This window comes from Arachis hypogaea, chromosome 17, assembly GCF_003086295.3.
Source record: "Arachis hypogaea cultivar Tifrunner chromosome 17, arahy.Tifrunner.gnm2.J5K5, whole genome shotgun sequence".
NCBI lineage: Eukaryota > Viridiplantae > Streptophyta > Magnoliopsida > Fabales > Fabaceae > Arachis > Arachis hypogaea.
In genome coordinates, this window is record NC_092052.1 from 81,336,305 (window position 1) to 81,346,653 (window position 10,349).

The window sequence follows — 10,349 nt, forward strand, 5'->3', positions numbered from 1 at the left end:
TGATGAAATCCATTCAATTCTAACCAAAAATCATCATCAAATATGGATTCATCATGTCCAGAGCTCTTAAGCACACTCTTCGGACCATGACTTTAACTGCTCAGTCTCAAGCGTTTCATTTGACACCTTCACACCACAAGCATATAGTTAGGGAAGCAGCTCAATTGAACTGCCTAGGCTAAGATATTTCTTTTAGGCCGTCCTAACCATAGATGCTCAAAGCCTTGGATCCTTGCTCTTGCCTTTTGGTTTAAAGAGCTATTGGCTTTTTCTGCTTTTTTCTTCTTCTTTTTTTCGCATATATATATATATTTTTTTTTTTCTTTTATTGCTTTTTTTGCTGCTTTTTCTTACTTCAAGAATCAATTTTTGGATTTTTCAAATTCCAATATTCTTCATCATATTTTGGACTTTTATCACCATTCTTTCAAGAACCAACATTCTTTAACTCCAACATCAAACATGCACTGTTTATTTCATGCATTCAGAGAGGAAAAGCAATGCCACCACATAAAGTAATTGAACTTTTCTTAATATATAACTCAAAATTTATTTACCTTTACTGCTTCTAAAAAAATGAAAATTTTATTCAAGTTCAATGAGATGATAAGAAGAACATTTTATAGCTAATTGGAAAATAAAAACTTAAATCCTAATAATGCTTATGTAATTCTTAAATTAAAAGACAGGAATTTAAATAAAAATTTAAATGCTACTAATGATCATGTAAATCTAAACATAAGAAACAGGAATTAGAATAGCCACAAAAATACGTAGGTGGAACTCAACCACCTTAATCATGGGAGGCGTTAGGCTCTTCAGGGGACAATTTCTGACGCTTCAGCTCTTCTAGCTCATGCTTCTGCTTCTCTTGTTCCTTTACCAGTTTGCAAAGCATGCTAGTCTGGTCTTTTTTCTCCTCTCTTAATTAATCCAAGGTGGTTTGCAGTTGTGCAATAGATGCTTCCAGCTGGGTCCAGTATTTAATTAGAGGGACCTCTTGTGCTTGCTCAGGCGCCTTGCTTTTGGGTTGATCAGCTGGTACTTGGGCGCTTTCTATTACCTGCTTGGTGATAGGGCTTTCTACAGGGATGAATGAATCCCTGTTAATCATGACTCCAGCTTCCTTACACAAGCAAAAAATAAGGTTTGGATAGGCCAATCTGGCATGAGTTGACATCCTTTTTGCAACCTTGTATAACTCAAAGGGAATTAGTTGGTGGACTTCCACCTTATTCCCCTTCATAATACAGTGAGTGAATCTTCACAGCCCTTCTGATGGTAACATCCGAACGGTTGCTAAAAAGGAGTATGGAACACCCAATGAAATTCAACTAACACCTAGCAGCTGGTTTAAAATCTACTCTTCTCAGTTGGTTCTGGTTACCTTTTGTGTTGTTGATCCACTTAGTTCCAGGCAGACATATGTCTTCTAGAATCTGATACAACTTTGGATTAGCCACCACTTTCCTATTAAAGGATTCTGGATCATCCTTTTGTGGAGGTAGCTTGAAGATCTCTCTCACCTTGTCAAGATGAAAATAGAGAGTCTTCCCTCGCACCATGGTGCGAAAAGTATAAAATCCTTGTCCATCTTTCTTTTGCTTATCTATCATCCACAGATTTGCATAGAATTTAAGGATAATTGTTATTCCAACAGTGATCTTAGGATCAGCTAGAATCTCCCAGCCTCTCTTCCGAATTTGCTCTTGGATCTCCGGGTACTAATCTTATTTTAATTTGAATTTGGCTTCTGGGATCAATGTCCTCTTGCACATGATTTTGTAAGAATTTTCTTCATGCTGCTTTGCGTAGAATCAGAAAGGGTTGAAAACAACTTCTTGGTTGTCTTCTTTCTTGCTTCTTGAAGTAGGATTTCCACTTTTTGGAGCGATTGAATTCGGATGAAGTGAGAAGGAAAGGCTCTTTCCACATCAAACTTAAAAGGTTTGCTCGTTCTTGAGTAAAAGAATGGAAAGAAGATAAAGAAGAAGAGAGGAAGAATTCGAATGCAAGGAGTACGAGGGTGGCCGAATGGTATAAATAGGGATGGGGAGGATGGTATTTAAAAATTTAATTAGATACAAGATAAATAAGATATGATTCATACTTTAGTAAAAGATAGAAAAAGATAAGCTTTGAAATCAAAATATATGAAAAAGATAAAAAAAATAAGATAGAAGGTATGAAAAAGATTTTAAAGTTAAATAAAAGACATGAAAGTGATTTGAGATTTTGAAAAAGATTTGAAAAAGATATGAAATTTTGAAAAGATTTGAAAAGGATTTGAAAAGATTTTAGATTTGAAATTAAAAGAGGATGATTGAAGGAATCTTGTTTAGAAGATATAATTAAAAAGATGATATTTGGAAAAGATAAGTTTTGAAAAAAATCAAAAACATCCTAACCCTGTTAAGGGCGTTGAACGCCCAAAATGGCAACCATTCTGGCGTTCAACGCCAGGCTGCTCCTCCTTTTTGGGCGTTGAACGCCCAGCCAGTGCCCCCTAGCTGGCATTCAACGCCAGCTTGCCATTCCTTCTTGGGCGTTGAATGACTAGCCAGTACTCCCTGGTCGGCATTCAACGCCAGTCTTGCCTCCCCTTTCAGGGCGTTGAACGTCCAGCCAGTGCCCCCTAGCTGGTGTTCAATGCCAGGCTTGCTATCCCTTGAGGGCATTCAACGCCTAACCAGAACCTCATGGTTGGCATTGAACGCCAGTCTTTTGCCTCCTGGGGGCGTTCAACGCCCCCTTTTTCCTTCTTGCCTGGCGTTCAACGCTAGTAAGGGGCCTTCCCCAGGGCACTTTGTTTTCTGCTCTGACTGTTTCTATTTCTGTTCTAACCACTACATTTGACCACAATCTTAAACAAACGTAAAAATTAAACTGAGATAACTGAAATAAACTTAATGAAAAACATAAATAACTTTAATTTTGGTTGGGTTGCCTTCCAACAAGCGCTTCTTTAACGTCACTAGCTTGATGGTACTGCACTCATGTCAGCAATAAGGTGGATTTTGCTTGTTCAATCTCACCATCCAAGTAATGTTTCACTTTTTGGCCATTAATAGTAAATCATTTATCAGTGTAATTGCACTGGAGTTCTATATGACCATAGGGTCATACATTAGTGATTAGGAAAGGTCTTATCCAACGTGACTTAAGCTTTCCAAGGAAGAGCTTTAGTCTAGAATTGAAGAGCAGAACTTTCTGTCCAAGTTCAAGGACTCTGGAAGAAATCATTCTATCATGCCACTTTTTGGCCCTTTCTTTATAAATCTTTGCATTCTCAAATGCAGTAAGTTAAAATTCATCAAACTCATTTAGCTGGAGCAACCGTTTTTCTCCTGCTACCTTTGCATCAAGGTTCAAGAGTTTGGTTGTCTAGTAGGCCATGTGTTCCAGCTCCACTAACAGGTGCCATGCCTTTCCATACACTAATTGATATAGTGACGTTCCTAGAGAGCATCATCAAGCTTTCTTGCCCAATCCTTTCTAGAGGTATTCACTGTTCTTTGCAGGATTCTCTTTAGTTCTCTATTTGAGACTTCATCTTGCCTATTTTTCTGTGGGTGATATAGGGTGGCCACTTTATGGCGAACTCCATATCGGTTCAGCACAGAGTCAAGCTGTTTATTGTAGAAATGAGTTCATCCATCACTGATAAGTGTCCGAGGGACACCAAATCTGCTGAAGATGTTCTTCTGAAGGAACTTCATCACTACTCTAGTGTCATTTGTGGGTGATGCGACTGTCTCTACCCATTCAGACACATAATTTACGGCCACAAGGATGTAGGTGTTTGAGTATGAAGGTGGGAAAGGACCCATGAAGTCTATACCCCATACATCAAACAACTCAGTCTCTAAGATTCCTTGCTGAGGCATGTCATGACCATAGGGGAGATTGCCAGGCCTTTGGCAACTGTCACATCGTCGGACAAACTTTCGGGAATCCTTAAAGAGTGTGGGCCAATAGAAACCACTTTGGAGGACTTTAGTGGCTGTGCGCTCTACTCCAAAGTCTCCTCCATAATCGGAGCCATGGCAATGCCATAGCATTTTCTGTGCCTCTCCTTCAGACACGCAGCGGCGGATCATCCCATCCGAGCATCTCTTAAAGAGATACGGTTTATCCCACAAGTCGTATTGACCATCATGAATGAGCTTTCGGGCCTGTTGCTTACTGTACTCTTTGGGATGAATCTTATTACCTTGTAATTTGTAATGTCTGCAAACCAAGGTGTTGTCCGGATAGCAAAGAATTGCTCCTCCAGAAAGGTTTCAGACACCACAGTAGAGGGATATCCCTTCTACTGGTTAAATTCGAGACAGGTGGTCATCCACTTGATTTTCTGACCCTTTTTTGTCTCTGATTTCTATGTCAAACTCTTGCAGACGTAATACCTATCTAACCAGCCTAGGTTTAGAATCTTGCTTGGTGAGTATATACTTCAGAGAAGCATGGTCAGTATAAATAATGACCTTAGATCCTATTAGATAGGATCTGAACTTGTCAATGGCATGAGCCACTGCAAGTAATTCCTTCTCTGTGGTAGTGTAGTTTTTCTGTGCGACATTTAGAACACAACTGGCATAATAAATGACATGCAGAAGCTTATCATGCCTCTGTCTCAGGACTGCATGGCATGGTCACTAGCATCACACATCAGTTCAAATGGTACGTCCCAGTTGGGCGCATAGTGTAACATCCCTTCCAGCAAAATACCTTGCTTAAGTCAGGGTATTTCTACTAGAAAGAACGTTACGTGTCCTTTTCTAATATTAACTACTTAATTACTGAGCCTTTGTATCGATTTCGCGTTTCAGTTTTAAGAAAATGCCAGAAAATTTTGTTTTTATTCATTAAAGACATGTATCAAGGATAAACATTGCAAATAATAATAACAATCACAGAAGTATTATTATTAGTAATTCTTATACATAGGAAGTCATATAAATCCAAATACAATACCTACCCCTCTGATAAAATAAAACTTCAAAGGACAAGAGCGAGGGGACTCTATGAAAGCAATTAAAACCATAAAGAAAGCCTACTAATCGCTCGCAGCTTCAAATTGCGTCTTCAAACCTGTGTCACTGAAACGGTGGAAAATTTGGGGGTGAGAACCAAACCACATGTTCTCAGTAGAGGTCGAGAATGCCGTGAAAGTAAAGAATAAAGCGCAAATAGTTAATTTCATTCAGAGACATCTAAAAGAAAATTAACCTTCTTTAAAAGTATTAGTTAATTATTCAAAATCCTAGACCCATATTTTCTTTATAAAACTCATAAAAGTTTCCTAGACTGTATGAATGACTAATCTGTTCCAAGCATAGGTTCATTAAGTCTATGCTGAACCAGCTCAATCTTTCATACTTACTAAACCTCAAACACAATCCAATCACGGCCTCAGGCCCAAGCAATTCAACCAACACCCAATTCACCACAATCCATCCAATCAGTTACAAACACAAGTAATGAGGTTCAAACACAATCAAGAGCAATTATATCAAGTATAGCAATTAGCAGTTAACAGAATTATTCATTTAGGCATACCAATTACAATATACACACCCAAACAATGTCACATAGATGCATATGATGAATGTCTAGTCCTAGTACAGGCTATGAGCTCATGTGTCGGTTGGCTGCCCGTAATCCTGACATTTATCCGGTCACGAGTAATCCCGATTTCCCGAATACGATTTTTCGTTCCTAAATAAATGCGCATATGATAATAGCCGCTCATTTGAGACAGCCTCTGCTTACTGTAGGTAACTTAGTTTCCCTACAAAGGCTCTGGGTTGCATTAAGCAACTAATATATATTAAATATAGCTCTGGATTGCATCAAGCAACTAATATATATATAAATATAGCTCTGGGTTGCATCAAGCAACTAATATATATAAATATAGCTCTGGGTTGCATCAAGCAACTAATATATATATATATATATACAAATATCTCTTTACTCTGCTCTGGTTTCTCTTTTCTCTGCATCTCTTTACTCTACTCTAGTTATTCTGTTCTCTGTATCTCTTTACTTTTCTCTGAATACTCTTTCATTTGTATCTATATTACTCTTTTTCTCTTTATCTCTTTACTCTTTTGTAATTGTAAATATGCAAGCGGGACAAAACCCATGTCCTTGCTAGCAACTTTATAAACCAAATATATTTTCTCAAAAGAATCAGTAAAGTTATTATCGTTAAACAAGTCTCAAGTATTCATTTTGATTAAGTCATTTTACTTTTATAAAAATTTGGACATAATCTCCTTTAAAAATAGGACTTAGCCACCCTTACGGGTTCCTTCTTTCTCAACAGTTCATCAGCCTCTTTCAGCAGTTGCCACAACAATATATATTCTCAAAAACATTTGATAATAGTATAGAAAATCTATTTCTTAAATTCCATATCCAAAATAATTGTCAACACAACCTGGCAGCCTGATTTCCATTTTATTTTTAAAATATCAAATGAATTCGGAATCATGTAAACTTTATATCCATACGACCGTCTCGGATTAAGCTTTCTATTAAACTAAAAATCATAATTTTTCGCTGACTCTAGCTTCGGGAATATAAGCAAAACCGTGACTGTTCTGCAGTGTTTTAAAACCAGAAGACAGCAGCACCATACAACATGTGAAATTTCATATAAAATCCAAATTAAATCCAATTACCTTCAAAATTAATATGGTTAAACATAACGCATCCAAATTTCTTTCTCAATTAGTTCCAGGGTCATACCATTTTTAATGAAGGAGTTACGTAGCTTGGAAGTTAGGTAATTTTCTGCAGAATTCTGTTTTACAAATCATTGAACACAACCTCTTCCAAGTCCCATAACTCACTTATTAAAACATGAATAGCCCTGAAATTTGAATCATATGTACTAAACATACTCAACTTTCACCTCCAATTAGTTGCATCTTAATATCATTTCAGAATTAATAATTATAAAGTCTCAAAGTTACTGACTTAGAAAACAAAACCTGACTTTTACTGCATAATACATCTTATTTTAAAAATTCATATCTTTAAAACCACAACTCTAACAATTCTAAATTTTTATGAAATTAAAGTACTAGGACCAGAGTTTCATTTAAAATTTGTTCCATTTCAAAAATTCAAACTAGAGAATTTTTAATAGAGGAAACAAATTGCTGTTGTGTTAAACGTTCTGCAGAAAAATCAGATTTGACATCCATAATTCAAAAATTTACCATAAATCATAAACTTAATGAAAAAGTCTCAAATTCACTAGTTCAGCTCCCTATATTCCCAAGCTTAATCCGGACTTAGTTCCACGCAATTCCGATAATCATAGAATTAGTTATAGCTTTTCAAAGTTTCTAATTTCATTTAAAGTAGTGCAGAAAATCAGATTCACAACTTAACTTTGAAAAATCATAACTAATGTTCCAATTAATATGAAACCTTCAACATTAAATCTCAACAATCACACTTAATATAATTTACTTAAATTCTCATCATTTTAGTCACTATAGAGCCACTGATTCACTTTCAAAGTTGCCGTTTAATTTCAAGAGAACCTAATTTTCAACAAACCATTTTGTATTCAAAATCCAACCCTTCAATACCCCTCAAAACCAACTCCAAATCAACCACCAACCAAGTTCACTAACATTACAACATACCAAATAACAGCTCAACGGCAATAAATCCAACATAACCCATTAAAATTCAGAAATTCTCAACAATTATTCATCAAACAATTCCCAATCCACATAATCAATCAATATCACTAATCAACAATTCCAAATAACAATCTCAACCATTCCAATCACAATTTCAGCCACAATTCAATATTCAAGTAGTCAATCAATTACTCACAGATATTAAATCTATTTGTAGTTATTCACTAAACCTTGTAGGCATTCTTAAATTGAAATCGTTTTAAACCCCATACCTCGATGTCGTAATCGCAGGATTTAACACAGCAATTCCCTTTATTCCTAATTCATGGCAGCAACCACAACAGTGACACCGGAGACCCTCTGCAGCAGCGATGTCATCAATAATCGCGATAATGGTGGCAAGACCGAAACAGAAATATTTTTGGGCATTTTTCCTATAACAATGAAGCGGCAAGCAGAGATAACAATAATCAAAATAGGTTGTGAATGATACAGATTCAGATACAAAGATGAAGGAGGCTGTGGTAACCAAGCAATACCAGGGCAGGGCTGAAATAGTTCATAGCAGCAACGATTCTTTTGGAAAATCGATCGTCACAGTCCACAGCTGCAGCAGCTTAATCAGTAATTAAAGAAAACATGGAAACGAAGCCACAGTAGTAGAATTACGGTGACTACAACAACAGGGAAGATAGCTTCCTCCTCTACCTCAGCTCGTGATTCCGGCGGCGGCGGCGGCGGAGCATCCTTCAACGACGCTGGCTAAGAGAGCACCCACCACCACACGTTCTTCTCCTCCTCCGCCGGTTGTTCACGATTCTCCCCCTCCTTAACTTAATCGACGACGCAGCTTCGGAGATGATATTAGCGGTCTCCATGGTGACGGTTGCTGCGAGCTCGACGGCAGCTGAACCAGCAGCGGAGGCAACGCATGACAGCAACAACGATGAGCGAGTGAACGTCTCCGTCGATCTCTTTCTCTTCGGGATTTTGCTTCTCTTCTTCTCTGGCTCTAACGACAGCAACGGCAACCGGCACAAGGAGCGGCACAGCACGGCGATCCTCCTTCCTCTCTTCTTACTCCGTTCTGTCACTCTCTCCCCCTGTTCTCCGTTTCCCCCCTCAAGCTCCCCCTGTTCCCTTTCTTTCCTTTCTGTGTATGTGTTTATTTGTGAAATTAGGGTATCAATTAGGAATTTAGTGAAATTAGGATTTTATAAAGAAATAAGGATAGTTATGAATAGATATTTTGATAAAATTGAAGAGTAGAGTAATTTTTAAAATTAAATATACTCTATAAAAAATATATAAGAACATTATTTATCAACATATTGCTAAGTTCAATTAATTATTTCTAGTTTAAATTATAAAATAAGTATATTAATCACATTTTTATAAAATGTACTTTAAACTCAATACCAATTATTCAAATTAAATGATATAACATTTTATTATTTTTCTATTACCGAAACTTTAATTTCAATTTACAAAATATCTAATTATAATAAATTACTTAAACTTTAAGTATTTATAAAAATCCATTTAATCATTCCTAATAAATTAATCTCTAAGAGCTCAAACTAATAAAATAAACCATAATTCATTCATAATAGAAATTTTCTTAATTTTAATTATATAACACCTTCATTACTAAATTCTAATTTGAAATTATATAAAATAACCAATTATAAGAATTTACACAAAAATATTAATTGAATTAACTCCAAATATTAGTAAACTAATTTAATTACTCTCAATTGATTAATTTATAAAATAAGATATCAAATCAATAAAATAAATCTAACCTTTTCAGAATAAAAGTTACTTAAATTAAATTATACAATTCTTTCTTATTTTTCAATTACTAAAATTATACAAAATATTCTATTATAATAAGATTACTTAAAAATATTAATTGATTTCAAAATAAAACTATCTCCGAATCTATTTAATTATTTCTAACAAAATAATTTCTAAAATTATAAAGTTTAAACTTAATAAGATAAAATCACAATTTATTTATATTTAGATTTTCAAAAATGCGGGATGTTACACATAGATGACAGGCGTAGTAATAAGCTTAACTTTCAGAGTCTCAAAGGCCTGCAGACACTCTTGGTCAAAGACAAATGGAGTGTCTATAAACCTCCTGTAGAATCCTGCATGTCCCAGGAAAATCCTGATTCCTTTGACATTGGTGGGTGGTGGTAATCGCTCAATCACCTCCACCTTAGCTTGATCCACTTCTATTCCATTGTTCGAAATCTGATTCCCAAGAGCAATTCCTTCAGTCACCATGAAGTGACATTTTTCCCATTTTAAAACAAGGTTTGTCTCTTGGAATCGTTTGAGAACAAGGGCTAAATGGTCAAGGCAGGATTCAAATGAATCTCCAAAGACGGAGAAGTCATCCATGAATACTTCAAGGAACTTTTCCACCATATTAGAGAGGATGGAGAGCATACATCTCTGAAAGGTGGCAAGTGCATTGCACAGGCTAAATGGCATTCGCCTATAAGCAAACACATCATATGGGCATGTAAATGCTGCCTTTTCTTGATCCTGTAAATCTACTGCAATTTGATTATAACCGGAATAACCATCCAGGAAACAATAAAATGCATGCCGTGCTAGTCTCTTTAGCATTTGATCTATGATGGTAAAGAAAAATGATACTTTCTG

General features: G+C 36.0%; 1 long non-coding RNA gene across 1 annotated transcript; it reads right to left on the reverse strand.

The window, feature by feature from the left end:
- Window positions 1-4,898: 4,898 nt before the first annotated feature.
- On the reverse strand, window positions 4,899-8,858 carry LOC140180971 (uncharacterized). Its single transcript, XR_011875354.1, has 4 exons — window positions 8,376-8,858; window positions 8,207-8,274; window positions 7,940-8,101; window positions 4,899-5,099 (listed from the first exon to the last, which is right to left on the reverse strand). It is a non-coding gene; the product is annotated as an uncharacterized lncRNA (long non-coding RNA).
- Window positions 8,859-10,349: the final 1,491 nt, after the last annotated feature.